Source organism: Zootermopsis nevadensis, unplaced genomic scaffold (assembly GCF_977971745.1).
Source record: "Zootermopsis nevadensis isolate Lab colony 2312 unplaced genomic scaffold, Znev_1.0 Znev_ptg000061l, whole genome shotgun sequence".
Lineage (NCBI taxonomy): Eukaryota > Metazoa > Arthropoda > Insecta > Blattodea > Termopsidae > Zootermopsis > Zootermopsis nevadensis.
The window spans coordinates 15,595,156-15,616,165 of record NW_028259192.1 but is presented as its reverse complement, the minus strand read 5'-3'; the positions used below and the strand labels follow the sequence as shown (position 1 = coordinate 15,616,165).

At 38.9% G+C, this 21,010-nt stretch overlaps 1 protein-coding gene across 1 annotated transcript in view; it reads right to left on the bottom strand.

The window, feature by feature from the left end:
* The window catches only part of LOC110836561 (putative E3 ubiquitin-protein ligase HERC1), an 87,871-nt gene extending 72,655 nt beyond the window's left edge, over nt 1-15,216 (bottom strand). Inside the window, exon 1 of the mRNA XM_087340921.1 lies at nt 15,102-15,216. The gene's annotated coding sequence lies outside the window, so the exon portion shown is untranslated. The remainder of the gene's footprint in view (nt 1-15,101) is intronic.
* Nucleotides 15,217-21,010: the final 5,794 nt, after the last annotated feature.

Below are 21,010 nucleotides of genomic sequence, written 5' to 3'. Positions count from 1 at the left end.
GTCCATAAGGCGATCTTCGTTTACGCTAAATGTTGTTCTTCAAGTGACAGCCTACTCCTTCCCGAAAAGCGCTATCCACCTTCAATCTAGTGTCAAAAACGAAGAAGCGCCTATATCAGATTTGAGGTTTCAATGGCGGTGAAAATGTAACTTGTGGTTTTCTGAAATGTGCTGTCTTGCGGTAGGTTACTAAGTTTCCTGTGGAACATGTCGCATCCATCTTCAGGACAGCCTGGATTACGACAAGGTAAACTAAAGTTGGAGGTGATGCATTCCTCCCGAACTTTGTAGCCACCTACAATACTACACAGCGCAATTACCCACATGACTATAATTCACAGAATTTCTAAATAAAGTAGCAGAAAGAGACATTTTAAGTAAAAACTAAAACGTAATTCGAGTTTGTTCGGTTATTATGCTAAGAAACGTAAAACAGGACTGGCATTTATAAGATACATAACGGACAGTTTAGCACTGCATTAATACATTTAAATGTAGTTCCCAGTCCCTCCAGACGAATGCGAAGTTTGTACCTCTGCATTAGCAACGCTCCGCTACTTTGCAGTTACTCTCCTACTACCCTTCACAATAATCTCATCTCATTCCAAGCTACATAACCTCTGAAGTTAAAAGAGCGTCGTAATATAACCTATGAATCCACAAAATTTTCATTAAGGTGTTATTTCCATTTAATATAACGGAATCATCAAAGAGATGTCTTTGTCGTTTTAACAGCAAAATGTAGGATTTGATGTTTTCACGGCGGTGAGTTTCTCGGTTGTTGCGACGCGATCGCCCTGATGATCGAGGTAGCAAGGACCTCTGAAACGACGGTAACCTTCTATCAGACTACACAGCAAAACAATCCAGAAGACAGCCATATTCTTAACAACAATACTTTAACAATTTATTAAACCTCAGTTTGCTGTATCACGGCTTAGGAGCATAAAATGACACATGCATCATAGGAACAGTAATACAAACTGGTAGCGGAGGGAATTGAGAGAACTGCATTCAAAAATAAACCAGATTCCTGGTACCTTTGTCATTCTTCTACTTTTAGAAAAATGACCCATAGGCGGTGCTCTCCCGAACATCATATGATTTCTTGTTCCAAAGAATACTGTCTAAATCTGAAATAAAATCACTCCGTTTAGTTAAATCGCAGATAGGGGTCTATAGAACATACTGATGGCAAGCAGACGGAGAAAAGAGGTCATGGACGAAGGAACCCTGGCGCTAGATAGTCTTATTACCAACAAGAATATCAGGACTGGCCATTCCTTGGCTGCTGGAAATTCAAACATTCTCCAGTCAAAGTTACATACACAATTCCTAGTACTAATTTGTTGACGCGATGTCATGTAAAGAGAGGCTATATGGTATCACCATCATCATCATCGACTTCAAGGATTAAGACCAATAGCTTCTTACGTATCCGGTAAGAGTCCCTTTGCCAATTCATTTTATCTTTTCAAAAATCTTCCGACGACCCCCTTTCCTAGTAGTACACAATTTGAAAAAAGAAACCTATTTGGGATACGATATTTTTGCCCTTTCAACATGTTTTAACAGTTTATTTCCGTACTCTACAATTCTATTTGCATTATGTAAGTTTGTAAGTCTTCTCCAGTATCCTGAATCCTATTTTGATCTCGGCGTGTATTTGCTGCTAACAAGATATGAGAAGATATTAGATAAGGCGTTTCCTCTTATTTCCTGTTAGTGTCTGAACTTACAAAGGTGTGTTGTCAATATAGGCCTAATTCACAGAGTAAAAGGCAAATTCATGTCAGTACTAAGCACTACTCCTTAAAAGTTTACAGGAGCGGGGAGGAAAAATTCCATGCGTTTCCAACCTAGCCACTTTTACATGCTCCACACTCCGGTCAATTCACTCCCTCGAAAAATTCGTATCCTTTGGATAGACTGCTAGATTGTGGTTCTCAGTTTCTCTGGACGCTATAAGCAAGTGCCAACTCTTCTACAGAGAAATGAACCCTGGCCAACTCAACTTACTGAGCCATCATGGCTTATATAATGAATACAAACAATACAAAACTTCGATAATAAAACAAATTTTATATAAATCATAAGAAAGCATGAATTTATAAAAATCTTAATAAAATAAATTATAAATATGGACTCAAGTCTGGTGTCCTTCAAAGGTGCAAACGGTGGGTAGGCACAGCGCGCAACTTCCTTCAGCTTGCAACAGAAATAACAATAATTTATATTTTATTACAGTATACAAGAAAACGTATTTATATTTTAAAACGTTTCTCTCTTAGCGGGGATCATAATATGTGGGTACAGACTGTGCAAACTGTACCGGCCGAAAACAATTAGAGTAATATATAAATACTTTGACATTTATACATCAACTTACTCAGTTGAAGACTCAGGATACCGTAAGCACTTTAAATAGATTTATATTTTTATAGGTTATAAAATTTGTTGGTATAGCGACCCTTATAAGCAGGCAAGACACATTGACGTAAGCATAACGAGTGAGCGGTTCAGGGCAGTCGGGAAGTAAGAAACTGTTCTCTTGGAAACATGAAGAATATCGCCAAACGTTCGCTGCTTTCAGAGACAGTCTCACGAGCGTAGACTTTGTAACTTATTGACAAAAATTCAGAATCAACACCCAAAATAAGGAAATGATGAGTATGAAGGTCCAACGTTGCTATCAGGGTGGTTGACCTGTACTGCCATTGGTCCATGACCTTTGGCCGGTGGTAAGCAGAGGTCATTTGCCCGCAATCCCAGTGTGCAGAGTGAGAGAGAGGAGCGTTAGACTAGCGCAGAACCTCCGCAATTTGGGCCTCTGGAGCGCAGCTTCCCCGCACTTTTACGCGTCAATACATGATTTTTATAGTCACTACGTGACGTATGCATTTCGTTAAGGTAAGTTTGATTACAGAAGAACATTTTATTTTTTGTAGAAATAAAGTTTTAAGAACTTCAGGAAGTTAAAGGAACAAGACCTTGAGGCTTCTGGATCCTTGACTTACAAGAAGGAGCAAGTATTTGTACCCTACCTAGCACCTTCAACAACACTTTTATGTAAAAAGAACAGAAATAACAGGCCCACTGCAGCTCAGCCCCCCAATATATGTCTGTAATGCTTGGTAATTTAATTTGCATTAATTGTATATATCATAATGACACACGTTGCTACTTGAATTGCACGTCAGTTGTAAAAGGAACAGAAATCATTATGTAAAACTCTGTGAAGACTGTAATTTTGTTTCAGATACTCCAATGTTACGTAGAAAAACATGTCAAGGTTTTACGTGGGCACTTACGAAATGTTACATAGGATCTCGGACTTCGATGTGACCACGGCAATATTATCGGATTCCGTAAGAAGGAATTTCTTGTAGTATTCAACGACAGGAAATCTACAGCTCCTACATCTCCCTGTTAAGATGGCGTTTGTCACTTTTAAGACTGAAAAGTGTTTGAGCACTTACATACAGACTATTTGGATTGAGATAATGGCAGGTAGTAGCTATTTGCCCACAGAAGGAATGAAGAATCTCTGGCATCAACTTAGATATCGCCTGGCACCAGACATTACAGTATTTATCCAGATTAACATCAGAAGTCCCCCCGATAATCGTCGTTCTAAAAAACAACCGCATGCAACTTTGGAATTGAACAAATTGCAGCAGAAGATGCCTCATTAAATAAATCAGGACGTATTGAACCAGAGAGGATGTCTGGTCCCATTGCTCATTACTAAGCAACTATTCGTGCCGGTTTTGTAGAGGGGGCGAAAGTATTCGCCGTCCCTGACCAACACTGACTGAAAAGGACACAAATAAATCAAATAAAAATAATCTTCTTCGTTATATTTTGTAAATTCTACTACAAATAAACTATCGTGAAAGGTAATGGTGGCTGCTGGGAGTAATAGAAACAAGACAGAGAGGGGTTTGGTTTCCCGGGAAGTGTGAAGTATGATGTGATGCGTAGAGGTGTAGCAGGGGTCCACCAATCAGAAGCAAGCCGCACCCTATGAATAGTATGAAATTTATTGCATGCGGCAAATTACAGAATCTTCATAAGCTTGTTGTGCACGGTATGAGATCACGGAAAATGCTGCTACTTTTTGCCTGGAGCTTAAGAAGGAAGATTCTCAAGAAACGAGAAGTCTATTTCAACAATACAATAATGGATAAAACGGTAATTTTGGCATAAGCATCACTAACTATAAGAGAAAGTCTACCAGCCTTTATTCCCACAGTGACGCCTCTCTTACGAAAAAAAAATGTTACGTTGTATCACCATCCCATTTTTCAGATTTTTCTTCTTGGTATAGCCCTTTTATGAAATGCCTAGTTCCAAAATTATTAATCTGCTGATACGCTAGATAGGACTCCTTAGATGGCGAAAGGAGGAGAGGGGTCCGCTCAACGCAGGGCCTCTACAACAGACGCATAAAACCATAACACAACTGGGACTCGAACCCACGATTAATTTCAGAGTTCGAAGCGTTCAGACCGACGCCTTAGATCGCTCAGAAATGGCGTTTGGACTTATCCAATTCATACAAACGTAAGCTTTCGGTTTTCCGAAGGCCTTTTACCACGAATATTAGCCAATATAATGTGCCTATTTCCTGAAAATGGCTGTCTTCTGGGTTGTAGCGCCGTGTAGTCTGGTACAAGGCGCTACAATCCAGAACCTTCGTTAGAACCTCAAACCCTGCATAGATTCTGTACATGTTTGAAGATAAATTATTAAATAATACGTATTCCATTATTATTAACTGTTTAAATGTTATAAATTTTATTTAGACGACAACATCTCGATGCTTTATTTCTTATTAATATTTTGAACGACAAAACAAATTGCCTTTCCACCTTGGACATTGTTCGTGGTTATGAGCTACATAGAAAAGAAGACAATTTTCTACTTTTCTCATGACAGTCTAAGAGAATCCTTCAGCTACGTGCATCATTCGTGTATTTTTCATCGTACTTAAATTTTGTTACAGAATCATCAGTCCTGTTCGTTCCCCCATTACATACAACATAACAGATAATCCTTTCACAATACTTGGAAAAAAGTGAGAGTGTTCTGAGGTCCTAGTAGTTGTATCTCCGCAAAAACCTGCATCCTGTAAACCATAGGAGCGTGTTCAACCACTAGGCGAGCAAATATTGACATTTTCTCGGTCAATAACCTTGATTCTCTAACGTCTCTTGCGCATTCGAAACGATCAATCGTAGATTTAAGTTATGTATTATCTCCGTTTATCGGCAACATAAAATTGTTAATGGAACGCAACCATCGAGATGGGGGAATATCCTCAACATATCTGAGATTTTCTGCGGACTAAATTCTTATACAGCAGGCATCTGAAGTGCTGTACGTGATGTTGCTACGAGAAAATGGGATGCTACGCGTCGTGGTGTTACACTAATGTCATTATCAGACATTATGGGCACAGGTGCTTTTAACTACGGTGATAAATGCGACTATCTAAGGTTCTTCGTGTAATTTTTTTCGCAGTTGTCCAATTTAATTTTGGAACAAAAGAGTCTATTTGATATTTATTATATTGATTATACATTATCAAGTATTTTCTCTGGTTTGATGTATCACGTGCCAATTTCTGGCGAAATACGAATGATAATTTGCCAAATCGTCATATGATATTCCCTACTGCAACTTCGCTACTCATTATCCTATGAAACAGTTTTGTTTCTCTCGTATAAAACGATTAATCGGAGACAGAAGAGACTGTTAATAGTAGCAAACAGATGGACCTTCATAACAATCCCTACTGTAGAATCCCGCATTTATGAAAATTCATTAAATGTTGAGAGTTTCAGAATAGTCTACATTGTATTAAATATGGCAACACCGTCAAAATGGGGAGTTGCTGGCATCCCGTATAAGCGTCGTTGCAAAATTTCTTGGTAATTTAAGGGGCGGGAAGGTTTATAGCGTCCCGACGCGACGCGACGCCCCGCATCGCACCATGTGGCAATGCTGCACCAGACATTTTGCTGGCGTCTCACCACCCCAACCCCTAGTTTCCTTCCCGTGCCTGCCTGCAGTACCGATCGATAGCCAGTACCATGCTAGCTTTAGCTCTGTTCCCTGGTAGGCCTGCTGCCATTGCTGATGGTGGGGATTGGCGTCGCGACGAGCGTCGAGGCGACTCCGACCGGGGGCAGGGGCAGCCTAGGCGGGGTTCGGACCGGTTCACTAACTCTCCCTTCTTTTTTCTTCCTATAAAACACATCTTCCGTATTTGCTTACCGATCCCTGTGACCACTTCACGGCGATAGGAGCTGCGTTAACGACTTTATGCACTTGCGTTCAGTTTTAGACGTCCATACCTCGCGAAATCCTCTTTTTTCAAGAAGCCATATATACATCTTTTAAGTATCCAGGCTTACTTTAATACATAACCAGTATAAGAGAACATACAGAACATCTTGTTTACCAAATCAGTGTTTCTAAATATTTAGAAAACAAATATACTGTCTATGATTTGAGGTTTTCACAGCGGTGAGTATGAAGATTTCTGTCTTCTGGGCTCTGGGATGAATCGCCCTGATGACGGAGGCAGTATGACCTCAGAAACGTTGGTTAACATCGACCAGACTAAACAGCGCAACAACCCAGAAGACAGAAATCTTCATACTCATCGCCCTGATGACGGAGGCAGTATGACCTCTGAAACGTTGGTTAACATCGACCAGACTACACAGCGCAACAACCCAGAAGACAGAAATCTTCATACTCATCACCCTGATGACGGAGGCAGTATGACCTCCGAAACGTTGGTAAACATCTACCAGACTACACAGCGCAACAACCCAGAATACAGAAATCTTCATACTCATCACCCTGATGACGGAGGCAGTATGACCTCTGAAACGTTGGTAAACATCGACCAGACTACACAGCGCAACAACCCAGAAGACAGAAATCTTCATACTAAGAATCGCCCTGATGACGGAGGCAGTTTGACCTCTGAAACGTTGGTAAATATCGACCAGTCTACACAGTGTAACAACCCAGAAGACAGAAATATTCAAATATACTGTCGGTCATGACTAATATATGTGACTTTTTGAGTTCCAGAACAATAACTCATTATTTTTGCTTGTAACAAGTAATTTAATTAAAACAACTCGAGGAAACATACGATTGTTAGGCTTACATTTTAATTTTAATGTAGATATACTACATTAGGCATATTTAAAAAGTGTTTTAAAACACTTTCTATGAACCAAAACTTCATCCGTACGAGTTAAAGCACCCTAAATTAGGGGTTGCAAAATAATGTTCCGAGGGGCGTGTCTGTGTATTAACAAATTTGCTCATCCCAAGACGCCTTTTCTGTAATTTTCTGTGACAGTAAAACCACAGCAACACTAATTCGTTTGAAGATAAAATCCTGACGTAGGATCCTGTACTGAGCCAATTCAATTCAACGCACGTCCCCATAACAGGTTTCCCTAAAATCAATTTTCATCTACGTCTACATCTCCCGCAAGGCTTTCCAAATATAACTTAGTGTTAATTCCCTACCATCAGTGCTACATGTCTCACCCATCGGAACCTCCTGATGTGAAGAGTCTACGATAGGATCGATATGGATACGGACGCGTGTCGACGATTTTCTGTTCTTTCGTGACGCTAAGGTACCTTGCAGTAAGCCGTTCCTCACCCCCACGAACCATACTGTGCTTCTGAAAGTGTTAATCGCAGAATTAGTTTCGAGTTTTGATAGGCCAAGGGGCCTTATTGTCAGTAGCGTACAGTTGAAACCAAACATGTAACTGTTCCAATAACAGAACACATCAATTAGAAATAACAGAAAAGTTACTTATAGTACCTATTCGTTATATGTATTAATCAAGTTTTTTAAGTTACTGACCGAGCAGGAAAGAAATTTTATATATAGCGTACGTTTTAATAAAGCAGCCTCCCGCCACAGGCTTCTGAAATAGCCTATACTGCATTACCATGGCATACCTATGTAATTCCATAGGTAGTAGACTGTGGAATAATCGAAGTAATTCAGAATCTACCTAATTCGAATTATCGATTTGATCAGATAATCGAATAATAATGTAATAATTCCATACCACCGCATAGCTATCGGGTTCCAGACTTGTCTTCTGTGTACACAACACCCTCATGTCCGGATCATTCAGGTCCTCCCATTTTGACTTTGATATTTGTAATATCCGCTGTATTTCAAAACAGTGCACCATAATTAATTAATATTTTGTTTATTCAACGACGCTTTTTCAACTACATGGGTTATATATCGCCGAATGGTCAGACAGACTTGAATGGGAACTGAAACTAGGCATGGCACGTTTTAACGGGTTATATGCGCCTGAATGGACTGAGGAAAAGTACGAAAACCCTCAAACAGGATAGCCGTATCTGAGCAGAGAAACCCAGTTCAAATCTCAGCCTGATTACTGGCTGTAGTAACAGTTAGTTTGTGCTTCTAGGTTTCACAAAATGATTATCAGGTGGACACGCTGTTGTAGGCCTCAAACTTTTCCTTAAAAATCCTTACGTACATGATTATTCTTCACGATCATCACCCCAGTTAATTCATCAGTGCAAATGAAACAGCCGAGTTAAGTAACCTAACAATAAATCCCACATTTCTTTATTTAACTGCTGTATCATTCAACGTTCACAGCTTCTGATACAGCACTACTGAAGCCTTTTCAGCACCGTTAACATTATATGTGCAATAACAGAATTGTAATTTGCTTTCTTTAATAAGTTCTTTGTATGAAGCATATAAACAGATGTTTAATGGAGAGAGTGTATGTTCCTCTATGTGACCGTTCGTATGGTTCACATTAGGAAGCAGTGATGTCGGAGACATACGTGAAAAGTTCAGAGATCTAGACGTAGATAAGAGTATAATATTAAAATGGATTCCAAATAAGCAGGGTTTGAGGACGCGAACTGGATTCACGTGGCTCAAGATAGGGATCACCAGCAAGCTCGTGTGTACAACCAAAGAATCCTCATGTTCCATAAGGAGAGGGCGGCATATCTTGACTAGCTGGGTGACTGTTAATTTCTCAAGAACTTCGCTCCATGTAGCTTGTTATGATAATTACAATACACAAAAGAATAATATAATAATTTATTCACCGTCCGTACACAAACTTAAAATGTTGTTAAAATTACTTAAGATTACATAAAATTACAACATTTTTTAGAATTAGATCTTGATACATTTCACATTTGACGACATGTGAAATGTATCAAGATCTAATTCTAAAAAATGTTGTAATTTTATGTAATCTTAAGTAATTTTAACAACATTTTAAGTTTGTGTACGGACGGTGAATAAATTATTATATTGATTAAACACAAACATGACGCAGTTAAGATATAAAAAAAAACAAAAAAATAAATTATTTTTTAACTTGTACGTAGACAAAAAATATCGGCAATGTAGCTATTAAACATATGTTTTCAACACGTTTGGTCCAGCGTGGCATAGTTCTTTTATGCAATTGAGAAAAATATTGTGGGCCACGTATGCACCGCCTACAGTCCACGATAGTCGGCAAAACGAGAGAAACTTAAAGCATTTTTGAGGGGCCCAAATAAATTGTAGCCCAACGGGAATTCCTATGACCTCAAAATGCAGATGCTGGAGTGTCTGAAGAGTTTGGATGGCAGCGTACAGACAGGCATTATCGTGCAAGAACACATTTGACAGTCGTACTCGGCATTTTCTCAGAGTCGCAGACTTCAGTTTGCCACAGGCCATGTCACTGTGACTTGCGCTGTTTATCGTCACTCACCGTTCCTGACAACGCTCAAGAACTGATCCATGAGAATTCCAGAAAAGTGTGAGATCACTTTTCCTGTTGTTGACCGAGAATGGAACATCATCTTGACACGGGACATCGGGTGTTTGCATTTCGTATTCTAGCGTTTACTGTCCAGATCATAACGGTGGATCAACGTTCTTCGCCATGACAAGTGACGCAGAAAGGCGTCGCCTTCCCCGTGATGTCCAAACGATTACCCGTATCCTATTCCGTAACGTGTTTCGAAGTCAATTTTGCATGAAAGTGAAATCTGTGGTAGATGATTTCATATGCAGAGCCGTGACTAATCTGAAGCTGGTTTGGTATTTCATCGATAGTCAACCTCAGAGCGCGGATTCTTTAAAATTTATTTTCAGTCGTCGTTGTGTATGGGCGCCGTGATCATTTTTCATCAGTGACGATTGTTGGGTAACTCTGATCATTTCCACCCATTCTACACACTTCACTATGGTGAAACACTGTCGCCATATTATGCTGATGATCGGCAATGAAATTCCGCATCTCTGACACTTTCAGCTCACAAAAGCCAAATCGCCTCAGGCCAACTTCTTTGTTACATGTTTTAAGAGGTACGGCCATGTTGATGACGCTAGTGGAGCAAGGCAATTGAAAAGCAAAGGACCAATAAAACGCTAAAACACCAGGGAAATTCAATGTCTGATTTGCGTGCAAGTTCAGCAAAGAAAAATTAACACTTTACGGATACGTTTTGAATTATACTTTTAATTTCATTAATCATATAATTTACCATGTCTAAACATGTTAGACATAAAACCTGCAAACCTTATTCAGTTCCGCATTCATTCAGACCCACGTTTTGATATTACCTTGTTTTTAAAGAATCTGATAATGTTTGATATAAATGTTATGCAAGATAAGGTTTACAGTGAATAGATACAAATTAGGATAATATTTTCCAGACAGCTTTTAATGTAGCCTTGACAATAAATGTCAACCAACTGCGTTAAGTTGGTTGGACTCAAACAAGATTTTCGGAGAAACAAGCGCGAACAATCTCCCCATTATGCGTCCAGTCTATGAATTTCCGGTAAATAACGAATAAGAAACGATGCGCGTTCACTAAATTAGTAACTTGGACAGACCAAACCACCATCAGTCACATGGTCAAGAGTGCAATGTGGGATGCAAAACAATATCCATTTATAAAGCGCACACACAGGGTTTCTGTGTTCTGACACCTATAGGCCTAATCTAATAAGAGGTTCGATTTTCACGCAGTTTCATTTAACGCCTGACCTTCCCTCCTTTCGAACAAACGTCAGCCAGTAATATTGTAGAATTTCCTTTTCCTTAGTGAAAACTTTGTTTCTTAGATTTAAAGAAAAATTGTTTTTATTTATTTAGTTCTCTGGTTATAGAAACAGCAAATATGCTGAACGGGTGCTCCAGCTTGCTGATTTAATCGCCTTTAAATTCATGGCTACCATCTTACGTCTTGTATTTAACGTTTACAGTCAGTGACAAAACCTGGTCTAGAAATCAGATCCTTTAAATTGCGGTATTATTTAATTTCCCCCAAAATTGCACCACAGTACTAAGGTATTTTAACGACCAAGGTTCGATCCCCAGCAGGACATAGAAATGTATATTTAGCCTCTTCATTCAGACCGGCTCTGGAGCCCGACATAGCCCTCCATCCAATGATTACCGGGAGCCCTTCCCTCGGGAGTAAAGCACGGCCGGGTCATGACACTGACCAGTCACTCTACTCTAGTACCGAGGTCAAGAACGAGTAGGAGCTATGCAACATCTCCCCCCAAAACACATCCATGGCGTGAGTGGGACAGCTTTACTTGCATAGTAAAATATTTATTTATATTCCTCTAGTTTTAGTGGTCTGGCGGCTCAAACGGGAGAATTGGCAACTGAATAAGGCGACAATGAACTATGGCAGAAGAATTCACACACACTCACATAAAACATATCTGAAAGGCATCGACAAACTGCTTTAGACTGATCTAAATGTGATAGAATTAGACGATAAGTGAAGAAATGCCCAACGTTGGCTATTTACAGAGACACAGGTACAAATGAGAGCGCAAGCACTGGCACTAAGAAATGTATCAAAGGCCGCTTTTCGTTTAAAAATGTACAGAATATAACCTACGTACCTCATGCACAGCTAGACTTAAAAATCATCAAACAGGACAGACAGCATCTAAGTTCACGATCAGGATCCTCCAACCACAGCAAGAGTGCTAACCACTCAACCTCTGTGCTCGGTTGAAGTCAATAAAAATTGGGAGGGGCATCGGTCTTCACCAAGTTAAGACTACTCAGATGTTGTTTTCTCTCCGTGCTTTTATACGGCGCTGAATCGTGGACGTTGGCCGAAGCTTCTTCAAAAAAGTTGGAGGCCTTCGAAATGTGGTTGTACCGACGTATTCTCAGAATTTCCTGGATTGACCGTGTAACCAACAAAAAAGTTCTCGAGAAACTCCGCAAAGACGTCGAGATTGTTAAGACCATAAAAAGAGAAAGTTGGAATATTTCGGTAATATCATGAGAAATAGTGATAGATACGGGCTGCTTCAGCTGATAATCCAGGGAAAAGTATTCGGAAATAAGGGACCTGGCAGGCCAAGAATCTCCTGGCTTCAGAACCTAAAACTTGGTTCTCGATGTCCACTGGAGGGCTGTTTCAAGCAGCAGCCAGTAGAGCTCAAATTGCTATGCTGATAGCCAACATCAGGAACGGATAGGCACTTTAAGAAGAAGATCGGTCTTCAGATCAATATATTGAGAAACATATTTGGGACCACCAGATCTACACTGTAAAGTTCAGTCCTAAAGCTCACTCGTATGAACAGACTCTATACACACGATTAATAAAAGCGGAAAAGAACTGAAGCAAGGCAAAATATTTCGATACGTCTGAGTTAAAAACGGATCTTATACTTTTGTGGTGAGACATAAAATATTGGTACTGCATACGATGTTACTAAATATACATATAATTAAAACAATGACATATAATACATCAAATTTAAAAGTCAGTTGGAATATAAAAGGAAGTACTTACATTTTCTGAATTGCCCATTACTAAAGAACTGAAAAGAACTCAAAGTTACGGGCCATAAATTAGCATTTCCAAAGTGCAATTGCTATGATGTGACAAAAGGAATGAGAAAATCAGGGCCTTAGTGGCTTCCGGCTTTCGATCCAGAGACCTCCTTGGTACAAGCCAAAAAATATTTAGGGATGACGAATGTGCGGTAATACCCCCCCCCCCCCCCCCACCGGACCGTCTTGCTCATCTAAGTGGAATCTAATGTTACACTTCGGAGTTCTCCCCTTCCCGCGGCTGACAACAATTTCAACATCTCCGGACAGACTCACTCGAAGCCGCCCACCTAGCACGATGTCAGTCATCGGGCGAACGGTTCCTGCATTATGAATTCGTTGAGAATGGGGTGGAATTTGGTCAGCATACTGTCTAAAGTTTCATTTCGGAAGTGGGGTTAAAAGCAACGTAAAAAATTAAATATCGACACTACATTCCATAACACAACTAATCCTCTTTCTTACAGTTCGGTCTCTTCATCAAAACAAATATTATATACAAAGGGGCTATAAGTTCAAAACCTACAACTGAAATATGATTGGTTTAGGGCCCACGCTTCATTATACCTATAACATTGCAAAATTACCACTTCAGCATTATTCTCATGTCTAAATCGTAAAATCAAAATTATATTTTTTTTAAATATCGATAAACATGATTTTTGGGAAATTTACAAAAGCTGTATTTTGCTCCCTCCATTTTTTTATTTATACCCCTTTTACGCTGACCTCAGTAAATTTTAGCAAGGGTTTATTATATGAACTACTCTCAGAATCCACCCAGCCAGTGTGATGATGACACTGACGAACGGAATATGAACAAACTCTTCCATCTTTTATGCAAAGCCCGCTTAAAATGACATCAAAACAAAGGTTTTATAGAATTTGACATCATACAGTATTCATTGGCAGGAGAGAACTCGTGACTCTTAGAAAATTGTTCTCATTCTTATCACCTTATTCCTAGGAGAATCCATTACATTACAGCTAAGTGCTCCATCAGAGCAAACCGAACGGGCACGAGTGACACGAAAATTATGTGGCAGAATATTTATTTACGTTATTTTGAAATCAAACTACAGCCAGTCTGGTTCTGATGATGATAGGAGCAGAGCGAGACGGAGTCCCTTGACGGTGTTGATCTCAGATAAGTCTTCTGGAACAGACTCTGAGAATTTGGATGGCGACATGCTCGCGTCGGATGATGATTGACGCGGGAATACCACTTTGTCCATCAAAACTCCTGTCCTGTGACTGAAGCAAGTTCTCACAATGACAAAACCGCGACTAGCCACCCAGTTACAAATCTCCGAAATTTAAGGCTCTTTCTACAGTGAAGACGCCGCTGCTGTTTTTGTTATAACACCAAATGGACTTGTAGGAAGACGCCAGCGTTTGCGAGGAACATACTGCCCCCATCTTACAAATCATTTGCCTTGACATTCATCTATCGTGGATACAAATATTCTAGCAACAAAATTAAAACTCACAAGTCCTTGAAAAATATTTATTTTTGTCATTATCCCCATCACCACCGTCGTCATCATCCAGCAATCAAGGGGTAAGGTCACACATTGACCCGTTCCGGAGTCAATAGTTTGGAATTTTGTCTGTTTGCATTCCGTCAACAAGTTGAATGCAGTTGCTTTTATATTTCGAAACTTAATCCAATATAGCCTTTGTTTTAGCCATTTTAATGTCTTCCTTTCGTTTTCATTTGGCATTTTGGTTTACGACTGCAGCCATTTTCGAGGATACTTCTTTGCCCCATCCATTCCGTAGTGCGTTTCACTGACATTTTATTTCTCTCTCAGTCCCCCCCCCCCCCCCCCCCCAATGGATAGGCCACTAATACCTCTCTGTTTGAATGTTAAAAACTATAAACTTCTATAACGGCAAAGGGTCTGGCCTCCAATTCAAAATAGTTTACATCTTATTACTAATCCCTTTCTTCGTCCTTTTGTGCTACAGAGTGAAAATAGCAACTGAAGGATTTCTGCGCTGTGCCTCCATTAATTGCCTTTCATATTTCTAAAACATTTCCCTGGACCTTCCCAGAAACTGTGGCAACAAAAATGTTTTTTCTGCTACTTGCAATGAAATATTCTCACATCTGCATTACTGTCATGAGCTTCATCACAAAATGTTTTTATTACTCACCGTCGATTCGTCGAGATCTTGGAATTGGTACCGTCCGTCCTGTGTTAATTCAGTGGCTGAATTAGGACGAGAACATCGGACCTGCTGGCCTTGAAATCTTCAAAGGGAAAGTGAATGTGACTCACAGTTCCAACTATCAAAGAACAAAGATACTACTTAACCTGTACAAGAAATTTACAAATATAATGATAACATTATTTTACTTTGATTTTATATCCAGTTTTAATTTCAAGAAACTTGCGCCTAGCACGAAAGGAAAATTGCTCTGAACTCAACAGGGACCGGCAAACGAGTCTGACTGTGCCTTGTATTGCGATTGTAACATTGCCTACATCCAAAGACAACTGTGCTGAGTCAAATGGATCAGTCTCTGTATAGCCTAAGCTTGGGGACGGCTAGTTTTTGGTATTTCTTTCGCCACCATACGTTTTACCTTTGTTTTCCCTATTTACCTCCAGATAAAAGTATCTGTTTAATACCACCCTCTAAATATTATTTGGAACATTCAGTGTCTGAAGGGTAGGTTATTGTTACTTACTATACAACTTACCCTCTGAAGAATTTAGTAAAAACTCAGAAGTCTGTGCACTAGAACAGAGGTATTCAACCTTTTTTGTTGGCGTACCCCCAAATATAATTTCTCTTCAACTTTGTACCCCGAAAATTGTTGGTGTATAATTTAAGTTATACATAGTATATAATCTACATCTAAAATAAATTAAATAAATTACATTACTGATTATTCAGTGTTTATCATAAAATAATATATATTTTTAAATTTCACGTACCCCTTAAGATGTCTTCGCGTACCCCCGGGGGTACGCGTACCCCAGGTTGATCACCACTGCACTAGAACATCAGTGTATTAAGTATTACAAGAGCAGAAATAAAAATATACCCTATATTTAATTAATTTATTTGTTTATATTTATGATTTCCATACTCTCGTAACTGCAACACTAATTTCCTTTCCATTTCAATGTTGCATAGAAAAAAATCACAATAGAGGCCTAATGTAAATGAACTTGTCAGTTACACACTGCCAACATTAGTAATTATTTTACCACGTGACGAATATTTACATTACTTTAATTTCCATTTTCCAGTACGAACCTTAGTGATTACACATACATAATATATTGATCGAAAAATTTGCATACGTGCTTGAAATTGAGATTAATGGACAAACTTCAATGATAACGAAACGTGTAGAAGCAGCATGAGTACATACGAACCAACGTAAAAGTATCCACTTGATACAAAGAAACCAATTGGCTATCAGAGACACGAGGCTGAGATAAGCCACCAGGGGGTAATACAATGCCGACTACAAATGTCCGCGTAGGTTCTGTAGATATAGGCATTACAAGGAGTTGGTTCCCGTTCAAGAAGTCTTACCGAAAAGTCCAACATTCTGGAAATCCTCAAATAGGCCAAGATTCTTATGAGATGTAAGCAACTTGACAAAGAAGAAGAGGAAGACATTTTACGGTCCCACACGATGCATTCGGTGTCTTGTTACAAAATTGGAACCATAAGATCGTGGGGCAGGAACAGCATGGTTACTGGACAAATTATTAGCATTAAGTTCACAAGCAATTAAATCATATATTTATAAAATCAAATGCTAAAATAAAACATATTTTGCCCATTGTTTTGATGGTTATAAGTCGTTTTCTTATTCTAAAGCAATGACGGAAATTGAAGAAGACTGACAACACCCTAAAAGGAAAATATATGCCCCTCTCTTAAAGAAATACTTAAAATAAAGGAAATGACTTACTAAGGAACTAACTATATGTAATGGTTGTCTTCGTCTCCTGTTTTTAAAGGAAACAAAATAAGTTTGTTTTCAGAATAAACATTTTATTTTGTGGCCAGAATTAAAGCATAAGTTTTAACCAATTTGATGGTCTGTAACACACTTTAGAATAAATATTTTCTTTTTTGTGTCTTTATTTCAAAAGGAAAAAATACTCTAATTCTGGCTTGTGTCATTACATCTTAATATAGGAATAATTTATTTCGCCACAGTCCTGGGCGACCTGTCGGTTGCGAGTCGACGACACAGGCATGTACAAATTTTACTTTATACAACGATTATATCTCGCGGTAAATTCTTGATAACGAAATTAAATATAAATGTTAGAAATATTTTGTAATAACATATACATCTGTACGAATGTAATATAAATGTAGGCCTATGCTTCATTCTGAAATGAAAACCAATAGGAATAAATACACAAATTTCCACTAAAATACAAAAAAACTTTCCACAATGTTAGCGCCCAACAAACAGATTCTGAGCAGAACTGCTAAATAATGCAGCGACTTAGATGCAAAGAGCTCGCCGAAATTGATTAGGGAAACGTCGATCAACGCTGATTCGCTAAAACATTTCACTTTCCACGGCTCCGAAAGTCATGACGCTGGGCACGGCCTGTAGTTCGTATTTTAACAGAAAATCGTGTTTCGACGTTTTCCCCAGTCATAACTTTTCCAGTAAATGTTGGATATTATGTTAAGTTCTTTCATACACAAAACTTTTGAATGGCGCTGGTCATCATATTGGTACTGTCAATGTTAATATGTTAAAACGTATCAACATTTTCAATGGCAATCAGTTTAAATAGTTTTTTCACGAAAAAAAGGATTAATTAGTGTTCAAAATGTCGATATTCGAAACGCAACTTACGGTCGGACAGACACGATGCTCGTTAATGGTTCATTGTACAGAGCAGATGAAGAAGACTTACTAAGACTCATATTCCCCGACTTATGTCTTGCATTACTCCAGAAGAAACACACGAAAGTGCAATCGTGAAACTGTAACCTAGCTCTAGACTGTACGTGCGTTTACAGCGTAGACAAGATTCAAATTAATTAAGTCTTCTCGGGCTATCAGCGGTGTTAGTTGATCAATCGCCAACTAACACGGCTGATAGCCAGAGAAGACTTTATTAATGAAAGCCGCCGTGAAAGCTTCACATCATATAAGATTCAAATTCTTTATCATGCGTCCGCAGTACAGTCAGACGCGGAAATAAAAGACAAAAACAAAAACAAAAACCCGTTAACTGAGTTGTGTTTCAAAATAACAACGTTATCAGACTGTTGTCAAGAAAAATAACGGAAGTTGAACAAAGCGAAACAGGCTTTTGGTTAATGAACTCATGACACAAGGAATGGCGTGTTTATCAATGAAACAAGAAATACTGTTAATATTCTGACATGGTAGTCCAATAGTTGCTAGTATACGATTTTAAGCACAAGTTGCATCTTAAGCCGTTGCACTTAATCGAACACATGACTTCCTAACCTTTCCACTATTGTAAACATCTTGGTCTTATCTGTAACAATGAGATTTGAGGTTCACACGGTGACGTGTATGAAGAAGTCTGTCTTCTGGTTTGTTACGCAGTGTAAACTTATACAAGATAACACGACGCAACAACTAAGAAGACAGCCATCTTCTCTATCATAGTTATTCCTATCTTACGCTTCGTGTAAAACATTTTTCTTATTTTTGTTGTTCCTATAACATATCCCTCATACATAGTTATACGTAGACAGTTAAATTCTAGAACATTGTTAATAGGTAACAGATCAGAGAACACACTTGCTGGGTAAGGGCATACAAAAACTTTCGAGAGCACGAAACAAAGTTATAGGAAATATGATTCCTGTATGTAACTACGCAGTCAGACCGTATAACGTCAAATACTGTGGTGAGTAAGAAATCGTAAATGGAAGGAAGTGGTCGTTGCCTAATTTAATTAATTACCCCCAGAATACTCGTGGAGGGACTGAGAGAAACCACGAAAAACCTGTCAGAACAGCCGGTCTCAAGGCCGAGATTTAAACCATCTCCGAGACGTCCGGTTTTTGAAAATGTCCACTTGGAAGACCAAAAAAGGAGGTGAGAGGAAGATTGGTTTTAAGAGTAAGCGATGGCTGAAAATGCCTAGCAGCGCGCTCTGGTGTTCGAACTTGGGTTCTGTTGCCACAGCGTTACTCGGTGTACAAGAACGGAAAACTTCCCGTAACTCAAACTGTTAAGGGCCGACATTTTAGAATTTTACCCGGCCGGGTTATTTTGGCGTTTGAGGAAAAATAAAAACATGTCGGATATCGAGTTTGTAAGGTGTTACCTAGAACTACTTCTGGAGAAGGCCCGAGCCCGTGCAGACCTCCACCTTAGCGCGAGGAATGTCAGAAATACTAGTAATAAGCTTTGCTCAGATGCATAAAAACTAATCATTTTTAGCTACATTTACTGAGACTAACTTACATTAAAGAATATTATAATAAAGTATGACTGATAAATATTATCTTAAGAAAACAAAGCAAAAATTATGCTTGAGTTACTCAAAATGGAACAGATTGAGCTTTTCGAACTTAAAAAAAGAACTAAATGTAATAGGAAGTAAACTGTAGCTTATCTATTATGTGATAAAAAAAGCTCGTTTCTGCAAAAAATGAAGTAAAACCTGGCCGTTGAGTTTGAAAATGTATAGTCCACTTTACAGTTAGTCAAACGTAAATATCAAAGTAGGGTACTCTTTGTTTTCGTTATGAAACGCGTGTACATATTGCAGCAGACTGTTGGCCCGAGATAAAAAGTGCCAGGTGCGAAGCAGAAGGAACCTAGCGAGTGCGTGCCATCCATCCATCGGGGCAGCCAGGTTGCTCGCGTATCACCTGGCCTTCTAGCAGGCATGTGCACCTTTCCTAACAGCAGCGGTCCCATTGGCCGCCGACAAGACGACCCTAAATAACGTTCAATTTACAAGACAAGAAAAGAACCCCGAAGAAAATAAACTGGGGGAAAAAAGAGATGGAATGAGTGAAAAGAATCGAACAAGAAGAAAACGGAAACCTTCTGGACAAGGATATTGGTAAGAACGGAAGGAGACCTGGGCAAAGTATGAGAAGTGTAGGCCTATTTATGTATAGTAGTGGATACGGAAATATGCAACATCCTGTGGTGTGGACACAGGATGTTAAACTTCTACATCCATGCACGCTTTCCCACACCTGCTGAAGGAAAAGGTATCTTAACTGACGCCATTTTAGTACAACATATTTTTACTTTCTCAATTTTAAAATAAGCGTAACAGAAGCATAACACTCCTATTGAATTGCAAGGAAAACAAAAGCAGTTTTTGCATCATGTTGTGGTTTATTAAATGTACAGAAAGAAAAAGATTTGGTCACACACATTTATGTTATTAAAACTAAAAAAAGTATTATGGCAACATGTTTAAATCCTACATGATTATCCTCAGGCACCTACAGATACCTCATTTTTTTCCTGAGTTAAAATAGACTGAAAACTTCGTATCGCAGGAGATGTTCTTATTTTGGTCATAAATCACGACATTGAATGCCACCCTATCTACGTAAAGAGTAACGTGAAGTCCCCTTCTATACCATGTAGGCGTTTGGGGGGAGTGAAGGTATAGCTTCTACTCATACACAACTTCAATTACTAGTTTGTGATTTGGCTTATAAACATGTGGAAAATTTACTGGGCAATATGTTTCATGGGGAAGCAAATAGCTGTACACAAATGAATATCTGTCGTAAAGACATAAATGCAGTGGATGTATAGCCTACTGTGTAACAGGCGTATACTTTTATCTGTAAGTACTCGTCTCAAATGAAAAAACTGGCTTAAACTGAAAGAATGCTCTGGACTTTTCTAATTTCATCACAATCAAGTTTGGATTAAGGTCAATGACGCACTATCGAACTTCCTTCACCTATAGGAAATAAAACTACGAGTGTTCTTATAATTGTCTGAATGCTTAATGACTGTTATTAACGACTTCTTACAAAATAGGCTGTTAGATATACCTAATAACTGTGTAATAATTGGCATTGAACAAGTGCCCGATGTTAGCCCT